Source organism: Lissotriton helveticus, chromosome 12 (assembly GCF_964261635.1).
Source record: "Lissotriton helveticus chromosome 12, aLisHel1.1, whole genome shotgun sequence".
In the NCBI taxonomy this organism is placed as follows: domain Eukaryota; kingdom Metazoa; phylum Chordata; class Amphibia; order Caudata; family Salamandridae; genus Lissotriton; species Lissotriton helveticus.
Window position 1 is genome coordinate 484,375,294 of NC_136073.1, and position 25,525 is coordinate 484,400,818.

Consider the following 25,525-nt stretch of genomic DNA (forward strand, 5'->3'; position numbering starts at 1 on the left):
GCCTTCAATAAAGCTTTGATGCCTTAAGCAGACTGAAAATCTTACTTTTTCAGAAAGATGTGGCTTTAACACCTGCAAAAGAGATGTTTGATCTTCAAGTTGCAAGGTCCTCTTCAGAGATACAGTCGCTATTCCACACTAATTTCCCACTGCCTTTTGGAGAACTGGTGCACAGCAATTTTAAAATTTTATACTGTGGGGTTGGCAAATTATTTCAAAAGCATAGGCTCTGGTTTGGTTAGCACCTTCCACACAGTCTTCTGAGTCATTTAATTATTCATACACTCCATGCTTGGAAGAATTTTTGGGAGTCTTCCGCTGGTCCTGCTCCTGATTGTCGGAGTGTGCTTTTATTTTTTCAGCTCTGCAATGGATGTCCCTTCTCAAGGCCAAATGAACATGGCACTACGGCATGTGCTCCAGTGTCAGGGAGGCATAATTCAATGTATTGGTGTGCCCTTGCTTCAGGAGCTGAACCAATATTGGTTCTTACCTTCCGGTCTGTTTAGCTACACTGTGTGCAGCCGGTATTCTGCTGTCTGTTGTGCACTTTAGAGTGTGCCTTGGACATTTGCCTAGGAACGTAACAGGTTCAACCTCTGAATATGGAAGTACTGGTGTGTCTCCTAAAGATTCACTAGTTTCAATATCCTTTGTGCTTACCGTTGCTTTGAAATGCATTCTATGAGCCCTCTTGGGATAATGCTGCTCCTGGTGTTATTGATCATGGCTCTTCCTTGGCAGATTCCACCTAGGTACAGACCGTATTTCCTCCTTCAGCACCTGTTGAAGCGACTGAATGGGAACATGTTTGCTCCATGGATTTGATTCAAGGTGCTCCTCTGGGAACATGGTCTGCGGATGCTGGTAACAGTTTAAGTAATGGTTTTGATGTGTGAATGTGTGTATATATGCTAACAATCTCTGCGCTGACTTGCCAAACAGAGACGCCGCTCCTCGTAATGCAGATAAAAGAATTGTTATTTCTAGGCAAACATATATGCCAATGCGTTTCGGCCCCTGCCGAGCCTTGTTCGTGACGCAATACGATTGCACCAGCCTCCATTTTAACTAACTTGAAATCATTAGCATAGAAAATTGACATTACATGAAAGTTGACAAGCATTCCCTTGGCGGCCATCTTTTAGTATCCAATACTACCAACAATTGTGTGGCATTGATAACAAAAAATTATGCTTAACACTAAAATGCAAAAATGAATGCAGAAAATAGTTGAAAAACAAATATGTACACTACATTTGGCTAAATATCAATGTATGTTCAGATACGTTCTCAGCAATTATAATGTAGTAGTCCATCATAGCCACTACTTATCATAAATGACATAAATGCTCTTCGACTATTTTGCCCCATTGGACCATAGCTCATCAGTAATACAGAAAGACAACCTAACTAAACAAAAGCCAAGTCCACAAGAAAGTAAATATCGCCCCATTTGATCAAGATAAAAAAGGATATCTTAGCTATTTTGCTTTCTTAAATAGGTGTCTTCTGACGACCACCTGTAAATGAACAAAAAGAAAAATTAATTCACAGTTGTATACTACATGTGTAAAAAAGGAAGCTGTACAAGTTAAAACCAATGCAGACATGAATCAGTACATATAAAAGAAAAAAGCTTTAAGTAAAGAAGAAGGGGGAAAAGGGCACATAATGTAAAAACATTCTTATATATTATTCTCACATTTTCTAACATTTTTCACAAATGTTTTCACAAAAAAGTAAACCTTTCCCCATCCACATTAAATCCCATTGGTTCCATTTGTACTCATTTTCAGAATGTACCTACACTCAAGCCTTCTCAAAGCTTTCTCCCTTTCTCTCCCTTGGGCAGATTTCTGCACTTGATCAAGAATACTGTATGTCAAGACCCTAATATTACTATTGTGAAAATCCTTGAAGTGCCTAGCCACAGAATAAGTTTCATCCGCATTCCTCACTGCACGTATATGTTGTAAAATACGTTTATGAGCTTGTAATTTTGTACTGCCTTTGTATTTCTCAGGACACTGGAATTCCAACAGATAAACTACAAAATCTAGCTCACAGTTTAGTGGCTTATTGATCACTATCCGCTCCCCCAGGTCTGCTCTACACTCAGTGATGTTTTTACCATACTGACAGGCTTTGCATTTAGTGCATTTTTAAAAAACATTGCTCAGTTTTAACCAAATACTGGCAGTACTAAATTCAGTTTGAACAAGTATTGCTCATTGAGTGTGATTTTCTGTAGGTTATTGAAGGTCTAGATTGAATTTCTGCCTCTATAACCAGATCATGTTTAATCAGATATCAATGTTTAGTCAAGACCTGCCCCAACTTTTTATACTGTTTATTGTAGGTGGTGATGAATCTAAATGTGTTACTTTGTTGTAATGGGGTAGCCTTTTTCTAAAATAGTAGTTCTACTCAATCCATGTCAACGACTTTTCATCTAGCCTCTTCAAGTGCTCTTTCATTCATGCATTATGTTTTCCACCAGGCACAGAGACCACCTTCAGCAGTGCTGTCACAGCTGGGACATTGGTGGAGGTGCAGGGGACTGAGGTAGAGGGAGATGTTGTCCGAGTGGTGTCAGGGGCAAGTGGTAAAACAACTTACTTTCTTTTTGACAATGTATTGCACTGGTTAAGTGAGGTAGTTGGTAAACGCCCAAAATATAGAATTCGAAATATCGACAGGCCAGAATATCGACTCCAAAATATAGATAGGCCAGAATATAGAATTACCAAAATATAGTTAGTCAGAATATTGAAATTGAGGTAAGAAATATCGATTTCCATAATATCGAATTTAAAAAATCGATTTCATAATATCGAATTTTTTCTAGTGCTATGTATAGTAGTATATGTCTTAAACTTATGTATTATTTTTAATGTATGTTTAATTGTTTTAAAGTAATGAATGGTATGTCATTTCATTTTTGCATAATTTAATTCCGTAGCGGGTTGTGGGTTTATAGGGCAATAGGGTGGGAAGTAATTTAATTATAATAAATTAAATATTAATTTTTATTTACATGTATTGATAATTAATTGATTGATAATTAATTATTAATTGGTAATTATTTTTTATTAAATGGCAGTTAATTTTTTTATTGGTAATTAATGTTCATTAATTGATTACTTGATAATTATGTTAATTGTATTATTGATTATTTGGAGCGGGTTGTGGGTTTATAGGGGAATAGAGTGGGAAGTAATTTAATTGAAATAAAGTAGATATTTATTTTTATTTATATATTTTGTTATTGGTCTTGATAATTAATTTAGTCTTATTTTAATATTAAACCATTACTTTCCCTACTGTTGCACTCTTTGGAGTGGGAATAGTAATTTTTACCCTCTCGCTATCCAATGCTTTCCATACTGTTGCACTCACTGGAGTGGGAATTGTAATTTTTACCCACCCGCTATCCAATGCTTTCCCTACTGTTGCACTCTCTGGAGAGGGAATAGTAATTTTTACCCTCCCACTATCCAACGCTTTCCCTACGGTTGCACTCTTTGGAGTGATAATAGTAATATGTACCCTCCCGCTATCCAACACTTTCCCTACTGTTGGACTCACTGAAGTGGGAATAGTAATTTTTACCTTCTCACTATCCAACAAAATCTCTACTTTTTTACATTACATTTATTATTTTTACATTTTACGCTTTTTTACATTATGTTAAGTATGTTTTATATAATTCTTTTTAATATTTAATTACTTTTATATTATTTTTAATACATTTAAGAAATTCGATATTTTAGTTAACTATATTTCAACTATCGATATTTTGTTTTCGATATTTTAGTACTTACCTGTTTGTAGATAGGGATTCTATATTCTGTACTTCGATATTTTGGAGGCGATATTTTGGGCATTCTATATTATGTTCCTCGATATTTAGTCACCGAACCGAGGTAGATAGCCTGCTCATCACCTCCAGAGATCAGTCCCTGCTCTTGGCATCTCGCCACCTAAAACAACAGCTCAGTATAATCTCTGGTGCTGCTCCTAAAGTGAGTGCAGGCTGCGACTGAATTCATGTGTGTCTGCTGTGGCATAGGGGCGAGATGGAACTAAGTCTGCAATGCACAAACCACAAACTGAAGACAAGGTGTACTTCCTAGTTCCCACTCAGTCAGCTACTAGTGTTTGCTTCATCATTCTGTCTTTCTGTCCCAGACTACCTAAAAAAACAAATTCTCTCTGCATATGATGTTTTAGCACATTTCTCTGCTCAAGTGAAGTTATCTTCCATTATATATTGGCAGTTCCAATATATTTCCTCCCATCAATCAATGTGACTTTAAAGCTCTTCTTCACATTGATTCATGATAGGAAAACTATTTCAACCGTCAATTCATTGTACATAATCATTTATTGACATCTAACCAACCATTCTATAGCTAAACATTACCTAGCCCAATCCCTATATTTACCTCCCTGTGGACCAATATTCCCCACTGCCAAGCAAAGGCATTTTGTGGGAATAATCTGTATTTGAGATTTTGGCGGATGAGATACTCTGTGACAAATAAAAGATCCAGTTCCCTGCACTATAGTTCGTATTCTTCTATGCACTGTCTACTGTAATATGGCAGATGGGATATCCATTATCTGCCAATTATGTCCCATCAGCCAGACTATCAGCCTAAGTCTATAACCTAAATTTGAATTTAGGGTAGTAGCATGTAGGAGGGATTTGGAGAAGAGCAGGCCCATTGTAATTATAACTTAAGTTCACATAACATGCTACAGCTGGGCTGTCCCATAAACATGCTGGAGTGGAGAGTAACCAGACTAAACAGCATGACTTTGCTATGTTCCATATTCAAGTATTAATTGCGCAGTATACATACCAATTTGACTTGCTCATTAATGGCAGGTAAGATAATCCAAATTTCTTAACACACAAATAGGTCGCTTCCGATCCGGTAAAAAAAACGTCCGTACGAATCGTATCCAGAGCCCTCTCCGTATGACTCGTATACACACCGTACGACCCGACGAGTACGATCCGGACCGGAGCATCAGGACGCGATCCGTACGGTCCACGTCAGGTAAGGGCGATTCGTACGGAAAAGCGCACCATTACATACACACCGTATGGTGCGTACCCCCCATGATCACAGGGGTATGCCCCGTATACCAAGCGTACATGGGGGACGGTGCGTACCCCCCATGATTGCAGGGGTACGCCCCGTACACCCAGCGTACATGAGGTACGGTGCGTACCCCTGCGATCATGGGTGGTACGCACCGTACCCCATGTACGCTGGGTGTACGGGGCGTACCCCTGCGATCATGGGGGGTACGCTCCGTACCCGAGGGGGACGTTCCATACCTGTTTCGGCGCAAACTCTGATTTTATGGCTGTTTTCAGCTCCCGTAAAAAAGAGTCATACGGTGCGTACCCAACACGTATCGTACTTGCTGGGTCGTATAAACCAGCCGCGCGCCATACAGATGTCGCATACAGCGGGTGCCGACAGAGACTCGTACGGGGGATTCGAGTCGTACGGTCTCTGTACGATTCGTACGGAGTCCGGCTCCTGGTACGAATCGTACTTCGATGTACGTATGTGGGACGTTGCAGGGTACGATTCGTACGGGAAAAACGCTCCGAACGCGTATTCGGAGCGGTTTTTCCCAATCGGAATCGACCCCAAAGTGTTTGTTCTGTTTCACTATGAAATTAAATACTTTAGTAAAATCATGTTTTCTTTTCTTTCTTTTGATTATATGTTGGTGTTCTAGCGTGATATTATTTCTTGCAGTCAGTGCTATGATGTGATGCATGAGTGGGACAAACTTGGCCAGGCTGTGTCTTGGCCTCCTTGAGGGTATCAAAGGCTTTTTGTCGGGCCTCTGTCCAGAACACCTGTTTGGGCTGCATATTTGAAGTCAGCTCTTTTAAGGTCATTTCACTTAACAAACCTCCTATAGTATTCTGTGAGCCCCAGGTGGGCTCTCTCTTCAGTCTGTGCTATAGGGGGTTGTCAGGCCAGGATAGTTTCAATCTTGGCCTGGAGGGTCTGCACCTTGCCCCTGTCCACCATATGGCCCAGATAAACCATGTATCCCTGCCCTCTCTGGTATTTACTGGCTTTGATAGTCAGGCCTGCCTGCTGCAGGGCCTAAAGCACCCCCTGGAGGTGGCATTGGTGTTCCTTCCAGCTGAAACTGTAGGCAGTTATGTCATCCAGGTAGGCAGCACAGGATGCCTCCTTCCCCGCCAGGGCGCTGTTGGCCAATCTCTAAAAGGTGACAGGGGCATTCTTCAAATGAAAGGGCATCTCCAGGAACTAGTAGTGGCCCTTTGGGGTTGAGAATGTAGACCTCCCTTTTGTCCCCCCAGTCAGAGCGATCTGCCAGTGCCTTGATGTTAAATTAAGAGTACTGAGAAATTTGGTAGCACCCACCCTGTCTATAACCTCATTAGCTAGGAGAAGGGGGTGTGCATCAGTCTTTGTGATGGAATAAAGACCACAGTATTCCACACAAAAGTCCTGTAGTGGCACCCTGTTGGGCAGCCTTGGGTACCCACACCACAGGGCTGGAACAGGGACTCTTGTGGGGCTCAATCAACCCTAACGGAAGCATCTTGGAAACCTCCTGCTCACTTGTCTCTCCTGCCCGTCCGTGTTGTGTCTGTTTGTGTAGGTGGCGCTGTGTTTGGCCTCACTTGTTTAAAAGAGCCGCGTGTGAAGCGTTCAGCTGATGCGCTATTTTGTTGCCGGTGCCGATGTAGGACCAAACAACAGGCAGTGGGAAAACACACCACCGAACATGACTTCCGGAGCATTGCTGCTGGCGTAAAGTGTTTTGACGTGCTCCTTGTCAGAGGTAGTAATCGCAACAGAAATGCAATTCCAATCCAACCTCTCGAAGCATAAAAGCGGGAGCTGGACCACCTGCCTCAGCGTCGCCCTTTGACTTACGGGTGCCATGTGCACCACCTTCCTTACCACCCCCAGAAACTAAACTGTATTTCATAACAAGGGTCTTGTCATGTTCTTGAGTTGATGCTGGGAGAATGTCATGCCGAGGCAGCCGAAAGCGATCCCATCCCGTGACCTGCTGGTTACACATAAATCTATCTATCTATGCACCAAGCACCTAATCTACTGAGCTGTCTTGCTGAATAGTTCACGGCTTACTCCTAGGCTCAAGTGTGTGCCTACATCATCCCTGCTCAGGGTGTGTCCGTTTCTACATGTAGGTCGTATGTACGATCAATGGCGCCCCCTTGAGGCATCAGTGACACATATGTCCTGTAGCCCTGCAGTGTTTTATCCGTGTGCACGAGCACTGGTGGGTACAAACACTGGTCCTTGCCCGGGCCGCCAAAGTGCCTTGACTGGGTGCTCAAGGCACACACAAAGTGGGTTATTAGTGAATAGGTGCCTCAAATATCATTCGGCGACCTTATTTGTGCAAGCTTAAAGGGCAGCGGGCAGTGCAGTTCTGGGGTGTACTGCCACCGTCTAGGATGTGAATTAGGGGAATGCTTCCACCTGAACTGCACTATACCGACAGTCCTCCGAGCCCTACCTCATGGCCCCGGAATCCAAAGATGCATTCTAGAGTCAGACGAATAGCACAGAGTCCCTGGGGGATTGGCTGGCATCCCCGGGCCACTTGAGGCCTGCATCCACGATAGAACATCCCGGACCTAGCCCCACCGTCTTAGGGGGAGATCGCTAGCGGAGGGTCCCAAAGGAGTGTGGGCTTTCCTTTATGGCCTTGTGTGAAACGATCTGCCTGAACTGACTACCCTCGGAGGACTTTTGTATGAAACTGCCTGCCTAAACTGCCTTTCTGCCGAGGGTTTATAGACACTGATTGCCTCCTTGGAGTTTGTTCTTCCGCAACTAGCCTACACATGTGATTACTTAATTTGTCCTATCACTGCATAGTTGGAGATGCTTCAGAGTGACGGTCAAGTGATGTGTCTGGTAACTGACGCCGAAAAATGGCGGAGTGCGAATGGAGCCAGTATTTTGTTGTTTCTTGTCCTCTCACTCGGTCCGTCGGACTTCATCCTGCCGACCTCCAGTCATTGCTCCCCGGCTGGACTGCCTTATCTCTTTCTCCCCCCCCTAGGTCCCTGTCTCTCCTATAACCTATCTCATCTCCCTCCCCTCCATCTCTCTACCCCCTTGGATGTCTTATTTCTCCGTTCACTCTGTTGATACGTAACATACAATCGTTTTTATCCTAATCGTTGTGATAATAGAACCCTGAGTGATTTTACTATTTTGCATAGTTACAACTCTAACCACTAGTATTTGTAGTTGCTCTTTGTACTTGCTATAACCATTTTGTGATTCTGAGCTTTTTGCGTTTGCATTTATCTCCTGAGTGACTCCACAACGTACTCATTTTCTTTTTCTGCTATCCATATCTCTTCTTTGTGAGACTCTTCAACTCGCTGACTCCCTCCCTTTTTCCTCCATGACTCTTGCCTTTCGTGGGACCTGTCTTTTTATGGATCGTTAATTTATCCCGGTATTGTATGTGTTATGTTTCAGTAATTAATGCGATTTTCATTTGCCATTTGTTCCCCCTCTGTTGACCTGCCAGTTCCGACCCTCTTCCTAGCCCCCTGTCCCTTGTTGCCCTTTGACTAAGCACTCCTTCTCCCCTTGTTGGGGAAATATCTAATATTCTTACCCTGGAGTCTCAGCGAACCCTCTGAGAAAGTCCACAGCATCAAGGGAACCCTGCACAGCTGAGGCATAGTATGGCGCCCCTTACCAAAGCACTCCCTCTCCCCTTGTTGGGGAAGAATCCAGTAGGTAGACCTTGGAGTCTTAGAGACCTCTCTGAGAGAGTCAACTGCGTAAAGCATCCTCCCCTACCCTTTTTATGCTCTCTCTCACCCTCCCCAACCGCTTTCCCCTCTTTCATTATTTGTCTACTTCCGCTGCTCCTTTCCCTTCCCCCTTTATCTCTCCCCTTGCCTGCTACGCCCCCTAGCCCCCTGTTCCTTGTGACCTTTAACTAAGCACTCCTTCTCCCCTTGTTGGGAAAAGATCCAACTACTTTTACTCTGGAGTCTCAGTGATCCCTCTGAGAGAGTCCACAGCACTAAACGAGCCACTCACAGTTGAGGCATGGTATGGCGCCCCTTGCCAAAGCACTCAGTCTTCTCTTTTTGGGGAAGGATCCAGTAGGTAGGCCTTGGAGTCTCAGGGACCCCTCTGAGAGAGCCCACTGTGTAAAGGGAGCCTCTCACATTTGAGTTGGGGGAATGATATCACTTCCCCTGGGATCACAGCTTACTGGACTTTGGACGCAGCTTTTACTCGTCTACCGGTTTGTGCCCCCGTCAACCTCCCCCTCTTCTTTCATGTGGTGTCTCTCCTCCTCCCCCTCCTCTTTCCCCCCTTCATTCGATGTCTACTTCCCCTGCTCCTACCCCCTCCACCCTGAATCGCTCCCCTTGCCTACTTTTTCCTGTACGCATATGTCCTTATTGTTTGTCTCGACTGAACATGTAACTATGTAGCTATGCTCTAATAACTGTAAAACCTTTGTAACGATGTAACCTGCAACTATGGTCTGATACTCATGTAAAGCGCTCTGATACATCCGGGACTAGCCAGAGCAATATAAAACCTTTCAAATAAATATCAATGTCATGAACACCGAGGTGTGTAGTGTAGTTCCTATATTCCCAAAAGGCTATGTGCATTGGAATAACATATCCTATAGATTTGACGTAGGACTTATGTCTACTAGGTCTCTATCGAATATATTAGACTTAATTGTGAGTGTCAGCTCACAGCTCAGAGGTCACTAGAAACTTTCTCGACTAAACAAGAAGGGATTCGTTTCTGACAACCGCATAAACATGACAACTTTGTTTCCCCAAGATAAAACTGATCTTCAGAGTTGTGGAAACAATAGATAGATATTTTACTCAGTCAATCGTGCATGCTTCGTTTCATCAGAGGTGCAGAGAAATAGAGAGACAGGCGTTTTCATTAAAAGGTGTTTATTCTTTCTCATGCAAGTAAAGTGAACTGCTACAATCGTAATACTGGTTGCAAATTATAATGCGTACAGTAAGAAGAGTATTATAAAATAATACTGTAAAAGCATTGTATGGTTCCTAGACCATAGATAAATACATACATAAGTAACAAAGGCTAAAAGTACTCAACTGGTGCTTCTAAAATACGCCTACCCCAATGTACCTAACCTAAGTCTAGTACCCGGGAAGAAGTAAGTGAGGTGTAGCATAGGTTTAGTTTTTCTTTGCCAAGAATCTAACTAAGATTTCTCTTAGGGTCTACTCAGCTCCGTACCTTGGTTTTAGAATGAAGGAGGTCTGGTATCTCTGTCTCGGACTCGATTTCCCAACACCCCGCGAGGGGAGCTTGGAAACACTGGAGCTGGATTCTCGCCGGGAGAAATGCAGCCTCTCTGTCTGTGCGTCAGCTGGAGGGTCGGCTTCCTTCGGCACTTGCTGTAGCGAGCTGCGTCGGCCAAGTAGATAGTCGAGCTGCTCCGAACCACCGTGTGTTTGCTAGGGCAAGTGTAGGCATATTTATACCTTGAAGGTGCCTAGTTTGACGTAAAGTCGGACATAATAACGTCATCAAAGAACCCCAAGGGAATGGTAGTTCTTTGAAAACTCCATGATTTTAAGGACAAATCAATATTCAAGCAAGGGGATGTCCCTGACTGCTGAAGCAGCGTTTTCCAAGAAATCGTTGTGGCTTTGTGGAACTAGTGGAAGTAGCCATACCTGTATTCGGACCGTATGGGTTATGTCTAAATATGGGTATGAATTCAATGTTTCTTTAAGGGCAATGCGAATTATACCTACATAAGGGCATGAACCGGTAAATTACGCTTGGATCCTAAAATGCTACACAACAGGTGAGGGAAAACGGAAGCAAACTGCCCCAGTAACTAGTGATAGTCATTCTGTTGTTGTGGGTCAGAGTAGAGGAGAGGTTTTCACTGACCCAATGTGTCCATATGCAGACAGGAGGTCAGGGAGAGGCTTGCTCTCCTCTTACACCCCCTCATCTGTTGCCAGAAGCATGCTCATTTTGGACGTCTCAAGGATTTTCTCATACTGACCAATTCAGGCAATCCCAACATCTTGAAGTGTGACCTGAGCTCTACCTCCCTCTAGAAAATGTGTTCCAGGGCATTGCCCAACAGGCAATTTACAAGCATGGCGGTGCTTACAGCAACTTTTAGAGAACCGAAGACCCCCCACTCAAAAGGAACCAGAGCCACCAGTAGATGGCTCTCACGATTGTCGGTGACTATGACTTGGTGGAATGTTTTTGGGGGGACCTGCTTTGAGGACAACAGGTGACACCTTACAGTAGTCATGCTGGCTCCCGTGTCCCTCAGAGCTTCCTTCCATTGTCCATTGATGGTGACCCACTGCTTGTACTTAGATGATTTGCAAACATATGGAGTTTGGCACCTTTTCCGTATCACCCAGGGAAACTATGGCCACCTCTGTCTGCTCCCCAAAGCTAACTGAGGCTATCTCCTCCCCGAGTGCTACATTTGCAAAACCAGATGTTTGGCATATGTGGGGCTGTGCCCTCTTGGGACATTTGGAATCACCCTTAGAGAACCCATACTTGTATCACTCTGTACATTGGGGTACAAACTTTAGTATCTGCTTGTCAAAGAACTCCTACTCCTTCTCCTTAGGCTTAGACTTGGGCTGATTACAACTGTTCCCATGGGAATTATTTAGGGGCCTTTTGCAGTCTGTTGGCCATCAGGACTTTGGTCCAAACCCTCTCCTTCGCTGACCATCTCCTCATCTCCTTCAGTTGCTGTAGCAAGTGACTGGTGGACCTCTGCTCATACTCTCAGTGCTTTTTGTAATTCCATCTGCCTGGTGGTGCTCTTGGTTGAGAGTCCCCTCACTTTACAAAACTCTTTGAGCCAGGCCACAGTGTAGGACAGAGAAGAGGAAAATTCGGACACAATAGACAGAAAGAGAATTTTGGAAAGTCAAAATGGCCCATTAGGGAGAATTTAACTTGAATTGGTCTTAGATATGGGATGTTAATGTACACCAAATCACTGTATGGCATTGCGCAAACACGAGTCCTGATCCTTACCGTTGATCACCAATATATGAAATTGGGTTGTCATTTGACTGAGATATGAGCCCTGGTTAAACAGTATACACAATCCTTGTCATAGTAATGCACAAGCAAACCCCAAATTAACCTGTGATTAGCCCCCTGGTAGCTTGACACAGGGCTGTCAGGCTTAACTTAGAGGCAATGTGTAAAGTATTTGTGCAACTCTTCCAAACTGTAATACAGTGAAAACATGCCATAAAAGGAGTCCAGAACAGACTTAGAGAAATAGAGTTATTTTTAATGACCAAAAATAAAAAGAATCCAATTAGTAGAACAGGGGGTTATTGAACCCTTAAGCGTGCTCCACATCAACCTGGTGTCTGGAGGTACACCATGTAGGTGGACTACCCCAACCTCTCCTTCACCTCATATGGGCATGTCCAGCGATCCTGGAGAGCTTTGGGCTCCAAAGGGTCCATAACCCACACCTTCTGGTTAGGTTGAAACTCTACTAAGTGGCCTCTGGTTATACCAGAGCTTAAAAACCTCCTGACTGGTATCAAGATTACTTTTCACCTTTTCCCAGAAGCTGTGCATTTGTTTGCAGAGAGCTAGCATGTGGCTGACCACATCCTGAGGAGGTTTCCTCGGGCTTGCTCTCAACCCTCTCTTACAAGGCTAAGAGGTCCCCTAACAGGGTGGCCATAGGGGAGTTTGAAAGAACTAAACCCAACTCCCTTCAGTGGCACCTCCAGGTAGGCAAAGAGAAGGCACGGAAAGACGACGTCCCTCTTACATCGCATGGGCTCAGGTAGGCCCATTGTCATGTCTTTTAATGTCTTTTTGAACTTATCACCCGACAATTGCTTTGGGGATGATAGGGTGTGGAACACTTATCAGTTACTCTACACTCATGCCACATGGACTTCATGTGTGGTAACATGAATTTAGTGCTTCTGTCAGACACTCCCTCTTTGGGGAACCCCACATGGGTAACAATCCCCAGCAGGACCCTAGACATTACAGGTGTAGTCACTAACCTTGGAGGGATGGCCTCCTGATAGTGAGTGACATGGCCACCAAGACCAGGATGAACCTGTTGCCTAAGGCTGTCTTGGGATCCTAGGGTCAAATAATGTTGATGCTTACCCTCTCAATGGCAGTGCCAATTACAGGAAATTAGGTTATAGGAGCCTTGAGCTTTTTCTCTGATGTCCCACTGGCCTGGTAGGTGTGGCAGGACCTAGAGAATGCAACTGAGGTCATCTTCATCTGGGGCCAATAGATGTGGGCAAAAAGCCTGGTAAAGGTCTTGTCTTGCCCCAGATGGCCTGCCAGGGTTATTTCATGAACCAAATCCAGTAGAAAAGCCCTGTAACACGGGGGGAACCACCAGGACACAGGCCAACCCAGTTCCAGGAGCCTTAGGCTCGCTATATAGAAGATCATTCTCAGAATAGATTAGGTCATCTCCAGAGGTGTCTCCTGCTGCCTGGGCCTCAGCTTGCCACATCAAGCCCACTAGACGGTGGCACGCTACCTGCCCATTGCTTAATTCATTCCTAAAGGGCCCCAGGGTGGCAAAGTACTCCTGGGTTGGCTCTGGGGCATCCTCATAAGGTGCCATGTCAACCTTGATCTTATGATCTTCAGGGGCCGGTTTCCCACACCCCTTGCGTCTTTCCTTCTTGACAGCTGTCTGGGTCATTGCTTCAAGCTACATAAGCCCTTGACTCCCTTCTCGGGCAGCCATGGACCCTGTGCTCATACAGACCAATTCAGGCAATCCCAGCATCTTGAAGTGTGACCTGAGCTCTACCTCCCTCCAGAAAATGTGTTCCAGGGCATTGCCCAACAGGCAATTTACAGGCATGGCGGTGCTTACAGCAACTCTTAGAGAACCGAAGACCCCCCCACTCAAAAGGAACCAGAGCCACCAGTAGATGGCTCTCACGATTGTCGGTGACTATGACTTGGTGGAATGTGTTTGGGAGGACCTGCTTTGAGGACAACAGGTGACACCTTACAGTAGTCATGCTGGCTCCTGTGCCCCTCAGAGCTTCCTTCCATTGTCCATTGATGGTGACCCACTGCTTGTACTTAGATGATTTGCAAACATATGGGGTTTGGCACCTTCTCCTTATCACCCAGGGAAACTATGGCCATCTCTGTCTGCTCCCCAAAGGTAACTGTGGCTATCTCCTCCCCGAGCGCTACACTTGCCAAACCAGATGTTTGGCATATGTGAGGCCGTGCCCTCTTGGGACATTAGGAATCACCCTTAGAGAACCCATACTTGTATCACTCTGTACATTGGGGTACAAACTTCAGTATCTGCTTGTCAAAGAACTCCTACTCCTTCTCCTTAGGCTTAGACTTGGGCTGATTACAACTGTTCCCTTGGGAATTATTTAGGGGCCTTTTGCAGTCTGTTGGCCATCAGGACTGTGGTCCAAACCCTCTCCTTCGCTGACCATCTCCTCATCTCCTTCAGTTGCTGTAGCAAGTGACTGGTGGACCTCTGCTCATACTCTCAGTGCTTTTTGTAATTCCATCTGCCTGGTGGTGCTCTTGGTTGAGAGTCCCCTCACTTTACAAAACTCTTTGAGCCAGGCCACAGTGTAGGACAGAGAAGAGGAAAATTCGGACACAATAGACGGAAAGAGAATTTTGGAAAGTCAAAATGGCCCATTAGGGAGAATTTAACTTTAATTGGTCTTAGATATGGGATGTTAATGTACACCAAATCACTGTATGGCACTGCGCAAACATGAGTCCTGATCCTTACCGTTGATCACCAATATATGAAATTGGGTTGTCATTTGACTGAGATATGAGCCCTGGTTAAACAGTATACATAATCCTTGTCATAGTAAGGCACAAGCAAACCCCAAATTAACCTGTGATTAGCCCCCTGGTAGCTTGACACAGAGCTGTCAGGCTTAACTTAGAAGCAATGTGTAAAGTATATGTGCAACTCTTCCAAACTGTAATACAGTGAAAGCATGCCATAAAAGGAGTCCAGAACAGACATAGAGAAATAGAGTTATTTGTAATGACCAAAAAATAAAAAGAATCCAATTAGTAGAACAGGGGGTTATTGAATGTTAACGTTTTTTTAGAGAACATAGCGTCTACAAACATAAAGTGCCAACTCTGGCTCTCTAGGTCATGCCATACTGGTACAAAGCCGATTCAGACGCGGATCTTACGCATGGAATGATTGCAATAAGAAGAGACGCCCGTACAGACTGCGGGCGCGCCATTAACCTTTTGACGGGTTCCCCAGAGCTCTTATTTAGAAAAGACAAGACCTGCGGAGCGCGCATGTAATAGTAATACGTTTTGCAGGCACATAGAAGACTCTAGAGACGATATGGGCATATACAAAAAAGACTGATTGTCCAACGTTGGGTTGATTAAGCTCACATCAAGAGAAGCTTTTTGGTCCTGAAAAGAACTCTACTACCAACATAGAGTTCGAAACGCGTAGACCATTTGTAGCCATAAGAATGTCTAAACCAAGCTTGAATCAAGCATAAAATGTTGAAATTTTGATATTATTTCTTATATGGCTTTGTTCTAAGAAAGATTCAATTTTATTTGTATTGTAAATAGATAAAGACAATTGTGAAAGGAGTGCATGAATGTGTGAGTTTTGCAAAAAGGTGATTGAGAGGATTGAGTAGAGTGAGAGAGATTGAGAGTTTGTATGGGGAAATATGAAATTTGTACATGTGTATGTTTTAATGTGATATTTGTGTTGTAATCTTGAAAAAAGTAAATGTTTTGCAAAAACTAAAAAAAAATCCTTTGAAAATAAATAAATAAAAGAGAATAATTCAGACAGAACTAGGAGTCTTTAGCGTATGTTGTTTAGTCTTTCAATATGGCTGTATTGACTTGACTATAAATACAAAAAACAGTATTGGCGTTTGTTTTGTTTAAGTGCTGGTACAAAGTCACAAGTTCAGGCTTACTGCAATGGAGTGTGGTCCGGCTACCCTGACCCATTAAGGCCCGCTGAACAGAGTACCTGAAATGCTGGTTTCAGAGCATTGTGTCAATCTGGTCAGAGATGTGTCTTGCAGCTGAGGCGATGCATTAGTTCTGAGAAGCAGCAAGGCTGCGGTGTGAGGTCCTGGTGCATCAACGCCAGGGATCCCATCAGCAGGGCTTACAATGCAAAGTCCAGTATCGAGGATGCAATGTGCAGTCAGAAGATGCGTCGGTTCTGTAGAGCTGCGATGCTGCAATGTGGAGTCCCATGCTTGTGTTGAGGCTGCCATCGATGAGAGATTTGAGGGCCTGCCCTGAGGATGCGTTGTGCAGTGGTGGTTCCAAAGGGGATGCAGGCTGTGGCACCAATGTGTGCTTTGTGATGGGTCCAATCCATGCAGCAGCACAGATGCATTGGTTCTGTCCTACTCGGGGTTGCGCCACACAGCACACCTCATGCGTCAGTTCCACAGAATCTACTGAAGCAGGCAAATCAACTAAGCCTACTTCCAAGGTTCCAGGACTGAGGTGGCACCACTTGGCAGGGTAGACTCACAGTGGGCAAAGTCTAGGTGCAGATGCCTGTTATGTCCCTGAGGGTTCAGATCAGGAGGACCACCAACTAGCCCTTCGAGTCATTCTGGGTTCAAGAGATGCTGGTTCAGCCCTTGTCACCCGAGCAAGAGGGAAGCAGGCAGCAGGTCAGCAAGCAGGAGTCCAACAGAGTGCAATCCAGCATATCGGCAGTCCTTAAGCATCACAGCAGTCATTCTTCCTGGCAGAGTATCCACAAGTCCAGGAGTATACCTAAGTGGTGGTGTCTGAGGTTCATCTTTTATGACCTAGTTCTTGAAGGTGCAAGAAGCTTATAAACAGTGGTTTTGAAGTGCAAGGAATTCACTGCCTCGCCAGCCTTGGCACCAAGTTGACTGAAGTGACAATGCAGGGTTGTTAGGTCCTTTGTGTGGATAGGACACAGCCTATTCAGGTGCAAGTGAGTCTACGTCCAGCTCCTCTCTCCCATTCTACCAGTGATGTCCCATCCAGTCACACCTAAGCTCTCGTTGTTTGTGGCTGTCTAAGAGGAATACACAAATCTCAACTGCCAACTACAATCAGTCATGTGACCAGAGACAGGCTGCAGGCACCAAACAGCTAAGGCAAGAAAATGCCAACTTTCCAAATGTGGCATTTTCAGAATTGGAATTTAAGATTTGATTTCATCATGAGTTAGGATTTTTAATTAGGATTCCAGAGACACCAAACATGAACTGCTTATCTCTTCTTGTTTGGAAATTGCCCATGTAAAATGTAATAAGCAATTCCAATATTATCCTATGGGAGAAATATGCCTTGCAGTGATGAAAAAGGAATTTCTGCATTTTTCACTACCAGGACATGTAAAACTTGACAGTACCAGTGGCGTAACATTAGCCCCTGTAGCTCCCAAAATGCGGGAGGGACCCGATTTCAAGAGGGACACCTCAGCACAGTACACTTGGTTTGGGACCAAAGAAAGATGGGAGAAGATGTGATCTGAGGGCTAGACTGCCGACTTTGGAGCTGGGAAACCAAGGTTCGAGCCTCGGGGTCGACTCCACATCCTGTGATTCTGGGAAAATCACTTAATCTCCCCGGGCCTATCAAGAGAATGAATGTGTTCTTGTGTAACATAACTGGTGCTCATGTAAAGCGCTCCAATACCTTCGGGTCGAGTTCGCGCTATGTTAATATGCAAAAAAAAAAAGTGGCAGGCAATGAGCTGGGGAGAGGGCCCCTTCCATGTACTTTGTGGGGGGACCCCGCATATTTCATTATGCCACTGGAAAGTACATGTCCTACCTTTTAACTACATTGCACCCTCCCCTCTGAGCTTTCCAGGGCCTTCCCTAGAGGTGACTTATATGTATTAAAAAGGAGGGTTTGGGCCTTGAAAACGTTTTATTTGCCAGGTCGATTTGGTAGTTTAAAACTGCGCACACAGGCCCTGTGGTAAAGGCCTGAGACATGTTTAAAGGGCTACTTAAGTGGGTGGTAAATCAGTGCTGGAGGCCCACCTGTAGAATTTAGTTTACTGTCCCTGGGTACATGTAGTGCCACTTTACCCGGACTTATAAGTAAATTAAATATGCTATTTGGAAGAAAGGCCATGTTACCAGGTTTAGAGGAGGAAGCACAATCAGTTTGGCACTGGTTAGCAGTGGTAAAATGCACAGAGTCCTAATACCGGCAAAATCATGGTCAGATTAAGTGGGGGAGGAAGGTAAAAAGTTGTAGTGACCACCCTAAGGTTGACAAGTCTAACACATATCACCTAAGATAGGGCTCTGTTTCTCTTTCCCTCAACCATGGCACACTTTCAGCTGCCTTGCACCACACACACACTCTTGCGCCATAGTGTAACGGTGTATGTATGATGTCTAGCACAGATTTCATATTGAAAGGCTACCCTTCCAGTACAAAATACGGTCCCTAGACACAGGGCTGATTTAAGGTTTGACAAACAGGTTACTCTGTCACAAACATGATGGATATCCCGTTCGCTGTATTACAAATCCATTATATCCTATGGCACTAGTAATATGTTTGTGATGGAGTAACCCATCCGCCAAACTCTAAATCAGATTCATAGTTTAATATTTTTACAAGTTTGTGTGTGCGCTGTACAGTACAGTACACCTGCAAAGTTGGAAAAGATTGGAGAAAAGAAAACCTTTCTCAAATGGTACGCCTGCGTCGAGAAGGAGTCATTTTTTGCTGCGAATCTCTGTCTTCAAATTTATGAGCATAAGGATTTGCATCAAAACCGTGGGTGGTTGAATGAGAATACCAATATGCCACTCTCAGTATACCCCCTTGATGCAAAGTAGCACAAAAGTACTCAACAGTGCTAATTTGCATTACTTTGGGGCTACTGTCCAGCACAAAATAATGTTTTTGCTACAAAGTAAATACCAAGATAAGACTTTGTGTCACGTTGCCTCAATGTTGTGATATAAAACCAGTGAGAAGTTTTCTTTCCAGCTCTTTTATAGTTCCTCATTTGGATAAGCTGGATGCAAATTGAGCATTAACTCCGCTGCTCTTGCATTAAGGATTAATTCTATTGGTTAAGTGGCTTATTGTCCCACGTGCTCTTTTCACCAACACAGTTTACACCACAGAATGCTTTATGTTGAAAATGAAGGTATTTGGTAGCTCGGTGCCCCTGAAGAAAGTAGGGGCATAATAGCAAGGGCCATATCTCCGCTTTAGCGGCAAGTTTTGCCGCTAAAGCAGCAATATTTTTATCGCCCTATCAGCAAGCTGTCGCTAACAACAGTTAGCGACAGCTTTTAGGCGATAGCGACCGGTTTGGAGCCCGCTTTGTATGTCAGCGATATTTATCGCTAATGACATGCAAAGTGGGCGTACCCAAACTGTTAGCGACTGAAATATCGCTGGATTTCCAGCGATATTCATGCATTTTGCCGCTATCGCTGGATATTTTAGCACAATGGAGGAAAACGTTGCTAATAGCATGTTTTCTCCACTAACATATCCAGCGATAGGCAGCGATAAAAAAAATGCGCTAAGCGCATTTTGCGATAAATATCGCTATTCCTTGCTAATATGCCCCGTAATGAGCCTGGTGTGCAATATCCATGTCATTTGCTTTTGCCTAAATATGCATACTAATGTAAAAGTAGCACTCAGTGCTGTATTTTAGCCTGAAATTATTTCTCGTATCTGTGCGTTCCCCCCCAAAAAAAAATAAAAAAAAATGCAGGGGCATATTATCAAGCACGGCGTTAACATTATCGCCAAAAAACTGCAGCTAAAACGGCGATAATGGGCTTGATAATATGCCATAGAAAATTCCCATAGAAGCCCATGTTCACACAAGAACATGGGCTTCTATGGGAATTCACAAGGGAATATTATCAAGCCCATTATCTCCGCTTTAGTGGCAGTTTTCTGCAGCTAAAGCGGCGAAAATTGTAACGGCGTTTCTTGAAAATATGCCCCGCAGTGCCTTAATGGTATTTACCTATGGCATATCCATGGGCGTCCACAGGGGGTGCAAGGGGGGGCACTTGCCCTCCCCAGGATTGCCAGTGCATCCGGTGTGGGCCCAGTCAGGGCCGGCCCTAGTCCATCATGCTTTTGCAATGGTGCCATTGTTCCAGGTGGCAGCCCCCTCCATTGGGTGGGAAGGGTGCAAGGGGGTGGCCGAGAATGGTGCAATGCAGAGGGGAGAAGAGTGCAAGGCAGAGGGGAGAAGGGTGCAAGGCAGAGAGGAGAAAGGTGCAAGGCAGAGAGGAGAAGGGTGCAAGGCAGAGGGGAGAAGGGTGCAAGGTAAGGAAGGGTGCAAGGCGGAGGGGAGAAGGGTGCAAGGAGAGGGGAATATGGTGTAAAGTGGAGGGGAGAGGGGTGCAAGGCAGAGGGGAGAAGGGTGCAAGGCAGAGGGGAGAAGGGTGCAAGGTGGAGGAGGAGAAGGGTGCAAGGCAGAGGGGAGAATGGTGCAAAGCGGAGGGGAGAAGGGTGCAAGGCAGAGAGGAGAAGGGTGCAAGGCAGAGAGGAGAAGGGTGCAAGGCAGAGGGGAGAAGGGTGCAAGGTAGAGAAGGGTGCAAGGCAGAGGGGAGAATGGTGCAAAGTGGAGGGGAGAAGGGTGCAAGGCAGAGGGGAGAAGGGTGCAAGGCAGAGGGGAGAATGGTGCAATGCAGAGGGGAGAAGGGTGCAAGGCAGAGGGGAGAATGGTGCAAGGTAGAAAAGGGTGCGAGGCGGAGGTGGAGAAGGGTAAAAGGGGGAGGGGGAGAAGGGTGCAAGGCAGAGGAGAGAAGGGTGCAAGGATCCTCCCTCAGCCCGACACTATTCAACATTTACATGGCCCCGCTCGCACACGTCACCCGACAGCACGACCTCAACATAATCTCCAATGCCGACAACACTCAACTGATCCTCTCCCTCACCTAGGACCCCATCACCGCCAAAGCCAACCTCGATGAATGAATGAAGGCCGTCGCCGACTGGATGAAGATCAGCCATCTGAAGCTGAACTCGGACAAGACAGAGGTCCTCATCCTCTGCTCCAACCCGTCAGCCTGGGACGACTCCTAGTGGCCAACGGCACTGGGGGCAGCCCCGACCTCCACCGACCACGCACGCAACCTGGTAATCATTCTTGACTCAACGCTCTCAATGACCAAGCAAGTCAACGCCTTCTCCTCCTCCTGCTTCAACACCTTCCGCATGCTCCGCAAGATCTACAGATGGATCACAACAGATACAAGAAAAACAGTCACCCAGGTCCTCGTCAGCAGCAGACTCGACTACGGAAACGCCCTCTATGCGGGAGCCCCGACCAAGCTCATCAATCGACTACAACGCATCCAAAACGCCTCGGCATGACTGATCCTCGATGTACCACGACACGGCCACATTACCCCCCACCTGAGAAACCTGCACTGGCTCCCCGTCAACAAGAGGATATCATTCAAGCTCCTCATCCACGCACACAAGGCACTCCACAAGACCGGCCCAGCCTACCTCAACAGACGGCTCTCCTTGTACAACCCCAACCGCCAGCTACGCTCCGCCGACCTCTCACTCGCCACCGTCCCGCGCATCCAAAGAACAACCACCGGCGGGAGATCCTTCTCCCACCTCGCCGCCAAGACATGGAACACCCTCCCACTGAGCCTACGACAGGCCCGAGACCTGCTGACCTTCAGGAGGATACTAAAGACCTGGCTGTTCAATCAGTGGCGACCCCCACCTCCCCCTAGCGCCTTGAGACCCTCACGGGTCTGTAGTGCGCTTAACAAATGACTGATTGATTGATTGATTGATTGATGGTGATGAAGTTAAAAATGTACCCCCCCGGAAACATTTCTGCGGACGCCCATGGGCATATCAGCATAATTTTAGAAAGATCAAATAACAAGTTTAAAGCGAATGCCCCCCAAGTGCACGATATTACGCCGGAGTAATGGAACTTTCGCCCAGGCCTGCGAAAATGTCTCCTCACTGCCCATTACGCACAACAGCTGCACCACTTCCCTGCTTTCCTGAAAATAATGAGCTCAGAACACGTCCGGTCTACAAGTCCCCTCCCTGCCTGTTTGTTTTGAAGTGAATGAAGCAATATTTGGAAACTTGCTGGGGGTGGGTACACTTTTTCAAGCCCCTTGTCAGCGTGGAGAGTGTTGGCGGAGTTCCAGGTGACAGCGCCAATTTCTTTCTTTCTTTCCCAGTAACTAGTTTTCTCATATTACAGCTTCCCACTGACCATCAACTTCAGATCAACATGTGCTCGCTGACACTACGCTTTGATCCTCACTGTGAGGAGCTCGAGCAGCAAAGTGTCCCAGGGAATGGGCGAGGTAGCAACCCACTGAATTCCAAAGCTAGTAGAGTTCCTCTGAAAATGAAATTGTGCCCCCAATTCGAGAACGTTCTCGTGCAACTGAAAGTCAGGCTATATTTATAAGCAAAACTTAACCAACTGCATACCTACCAGGTTATTTACCACTATCGTAGTTTTTAGGAGAGCTAAAAGTGCCGTGGGTACATTGACGTAGCAACTTACTGGCTCACAAATGGCCTGTGAAATTAAATAATATATGCCTCGCATTCCAAGGTGCCTTCGGATTTTGAAGTCGGGTGTTAATTTTTTTTACACTCTTTTCTGATCATTGGTCGGACCGGTTACCTGGCTCCAAAATGCCAATATTTCGAGAAATAATTCCGTCACCTGTTACTTGTTAGGTATGGGCTAGCAATTCCGAGATTTGTGAGCTCATATTTTAGCAAAACCGTGCGGTTTCACTACGTGGTAGAACTGTGACCACATGTGAACCCTCATTTAGACCTACCGAATTCAAATCAGGATATGAAAGCACCAGTGAAAAAAAAAGTGGTGTTTTTCCTCCTCAGATTTCGCTAGGCATTGTGATGAGCAAGATATGGGTTACATCATCACGTTTTGGTTCCCTTTGTTCAATGATGAGTTTAGCTTACCACAGAAGGAGTTCACGGGACAATACATGTTACCAAACTCCCAGTGCATTTTCTTTTGTAGCAGGTTGAGTGACATGTCTTGCAGTTTCCTCGCCATTTGCCACTGAGTTCTGAAATTTCAGGGGAAGTTCTGGATTCTGTTATTTTATTTGAGCTCTGCTACTTTCTATTCTTTGGACAGGAAAGGTACATGTCAAGCTCACATGCATATGCTGGTAGGGATTTTGGAGATGTTTAAAACAAGCATGTTGCATACAGGTCCCAACAATACTGGCAATCAGGCAGAGGAGGAAGCTGCAAGGTCAAATCAGGAACCAAAAGCAGCCCTAGCAAAACTGCTCAAACCAGCTCCCTTCCTCTCCTCGCTCTATCCTTCACTTTTCATCCATTCACTCTCTGTTCTTCTCTTCTCTCTCTCTTCTCCCTCTCTCATCTCTCCCTCTCTTCTTTCTTCTCTCTCTTCTAAACTTGTACCTGTTGCAGTTAACTTCAAGGAACTGGGAAAAGTGACAGAGGCACAGGTAGCAGCCATGTGCTTTCAATACCGGTCCCCAATGGCTCCAACCCACCGGGGAAATGCCCTGTAGAATAAAAGGCCTGGGAGGCTGTCCTGTTTCACTTGAATGATTTCAGCATGGATTATCCAGTTTATGGAGGGGAACCTTTCCTATGTATATTTTTACCTGGACAATAATAATTTGTGGGAGGAGAAGTTAAGATGGTCCACATGGATGAGCTACTGGTAAAAGCTGAAAGATCATAACATCTCAGATATGGATACACTTTTGGGCTGGAAGCTAAAAATACAGAATTGTTGCAATAAAAGCCTTGTGCGATAGAATGGAGGGCCGGAAGGTCAATACTCAGATGTCTGTCCTTAGGATCATGGGGGAGAGATGCTGAACCTCGAAAACAGAAATAGGGGAGAGAAAGGGAAAGGGAAAGTAAACCATGTTAGCCTCGTGACTTTAATTATGTAAAAGAGCAATGCTTTGTTAAATAATGATGGGATGTTGAGAGAGCCTAAGTGCTGACGTGTGACTTACCTACCATGTTCCAGTTCTAATGGCTTATCGGACACACAAGCCTTTTTGATTGACTCTTGAATTCTCTGCAGTCTGACTTAGATTTCAGCACACAAAATGAGGTCTCATAACAAGGAAGCGACAAGTTTAAAATGCAAGATCACTCTTAGTCTCTATTGATTTCATATAGGACACCCCATATGTGATATGCTCATGCTCTGAAACAATATGCCTCTTGAGTACCAAGGAGAAATGACAACTGATGAGGACATGCTCAGTGAAATGGCAGCACACATCCATCCACCACCATCATTCACTTTCACTAAGCAGACAAAAGCATATATAGCTTCAACAATAGAAATCCAATTCACTATTTCACAAGATGTAAATGCTGAGAGAAATATGCTAACATTTGCCACAAGGCAGAGCAGCATACGGAGGGCCATATTATCAAGAACGCCGCAACCATTATCACCGCTTTAGCGGCAGGAAACTGGCGCTAAAGCGGTGATAAAGGGCTTGATAATATGCCTTAGAGAATTCCAATAGAAGCGCAGGTTCTGGTGTCAAGGACATCAAACCTGGGCTTCTATTGGAACTCTTTAGGGCATATTATCAAGCCCCTTATCGCCGCTTTTGAGGCAGTTTCCTGCCGCTAAAGCGGCGATAATGTTTGCGCCGTTCTTGGTAATATGGCCCAAAGTTTCTAATTTTACTAAAATATGGTGCTGTTATTTTCTCCCCTTACACTGGTGCACTTTGGGCTGTCATACTCCAAGTCACACATTCTTGCACCATAGTGCAAGGGTGTCTATCTTCTGATGAGCTAAGGTTTTGTACTGGAAGGGTACTCTTTTAATACAACATACTATGCTTTGACAAAGTTGAACACTTTTATTACCTTATTCATGCTGTACAGTCCAACAGACATGTAAAGTTGGAAAAGTTTGGAGACTTAGGGCCATATGTATCAAGCTAATTAGCATTCGCAAAGGCCTTTGCGAATGCTAATTAGACAAATGGTATGTATCAAACATGTTTGATGCAAAATAAGGAATAGCAAAATTTGCTATTCCTTATTTTGCGATTGCACTTAAGGAATCGCAAATTTTGCGATTCCTTAAATGCAACGTATCAAACAAAAAATATTCAAAAAATGCCATTAAGGATTCGCAAATTACTACCAACTTCTAGTTGGTGGTAATTTGCGAATTCTTTTCAAAAAGCTTTTTTCCAAAAAACAAAAGGTGCCATATGAGGCCCATACATGCCATGTATGTGCGCCATATGCCCCCAAATGTCTTTTTCAGGGGTGCAGCAGGGTGTTCTTGAGACACCCCTGCACCCTTGGAAAAATTCCTAATTTGCGATTAGCAAATTGCTAATCGCAAATTGCCCCTTCATTCC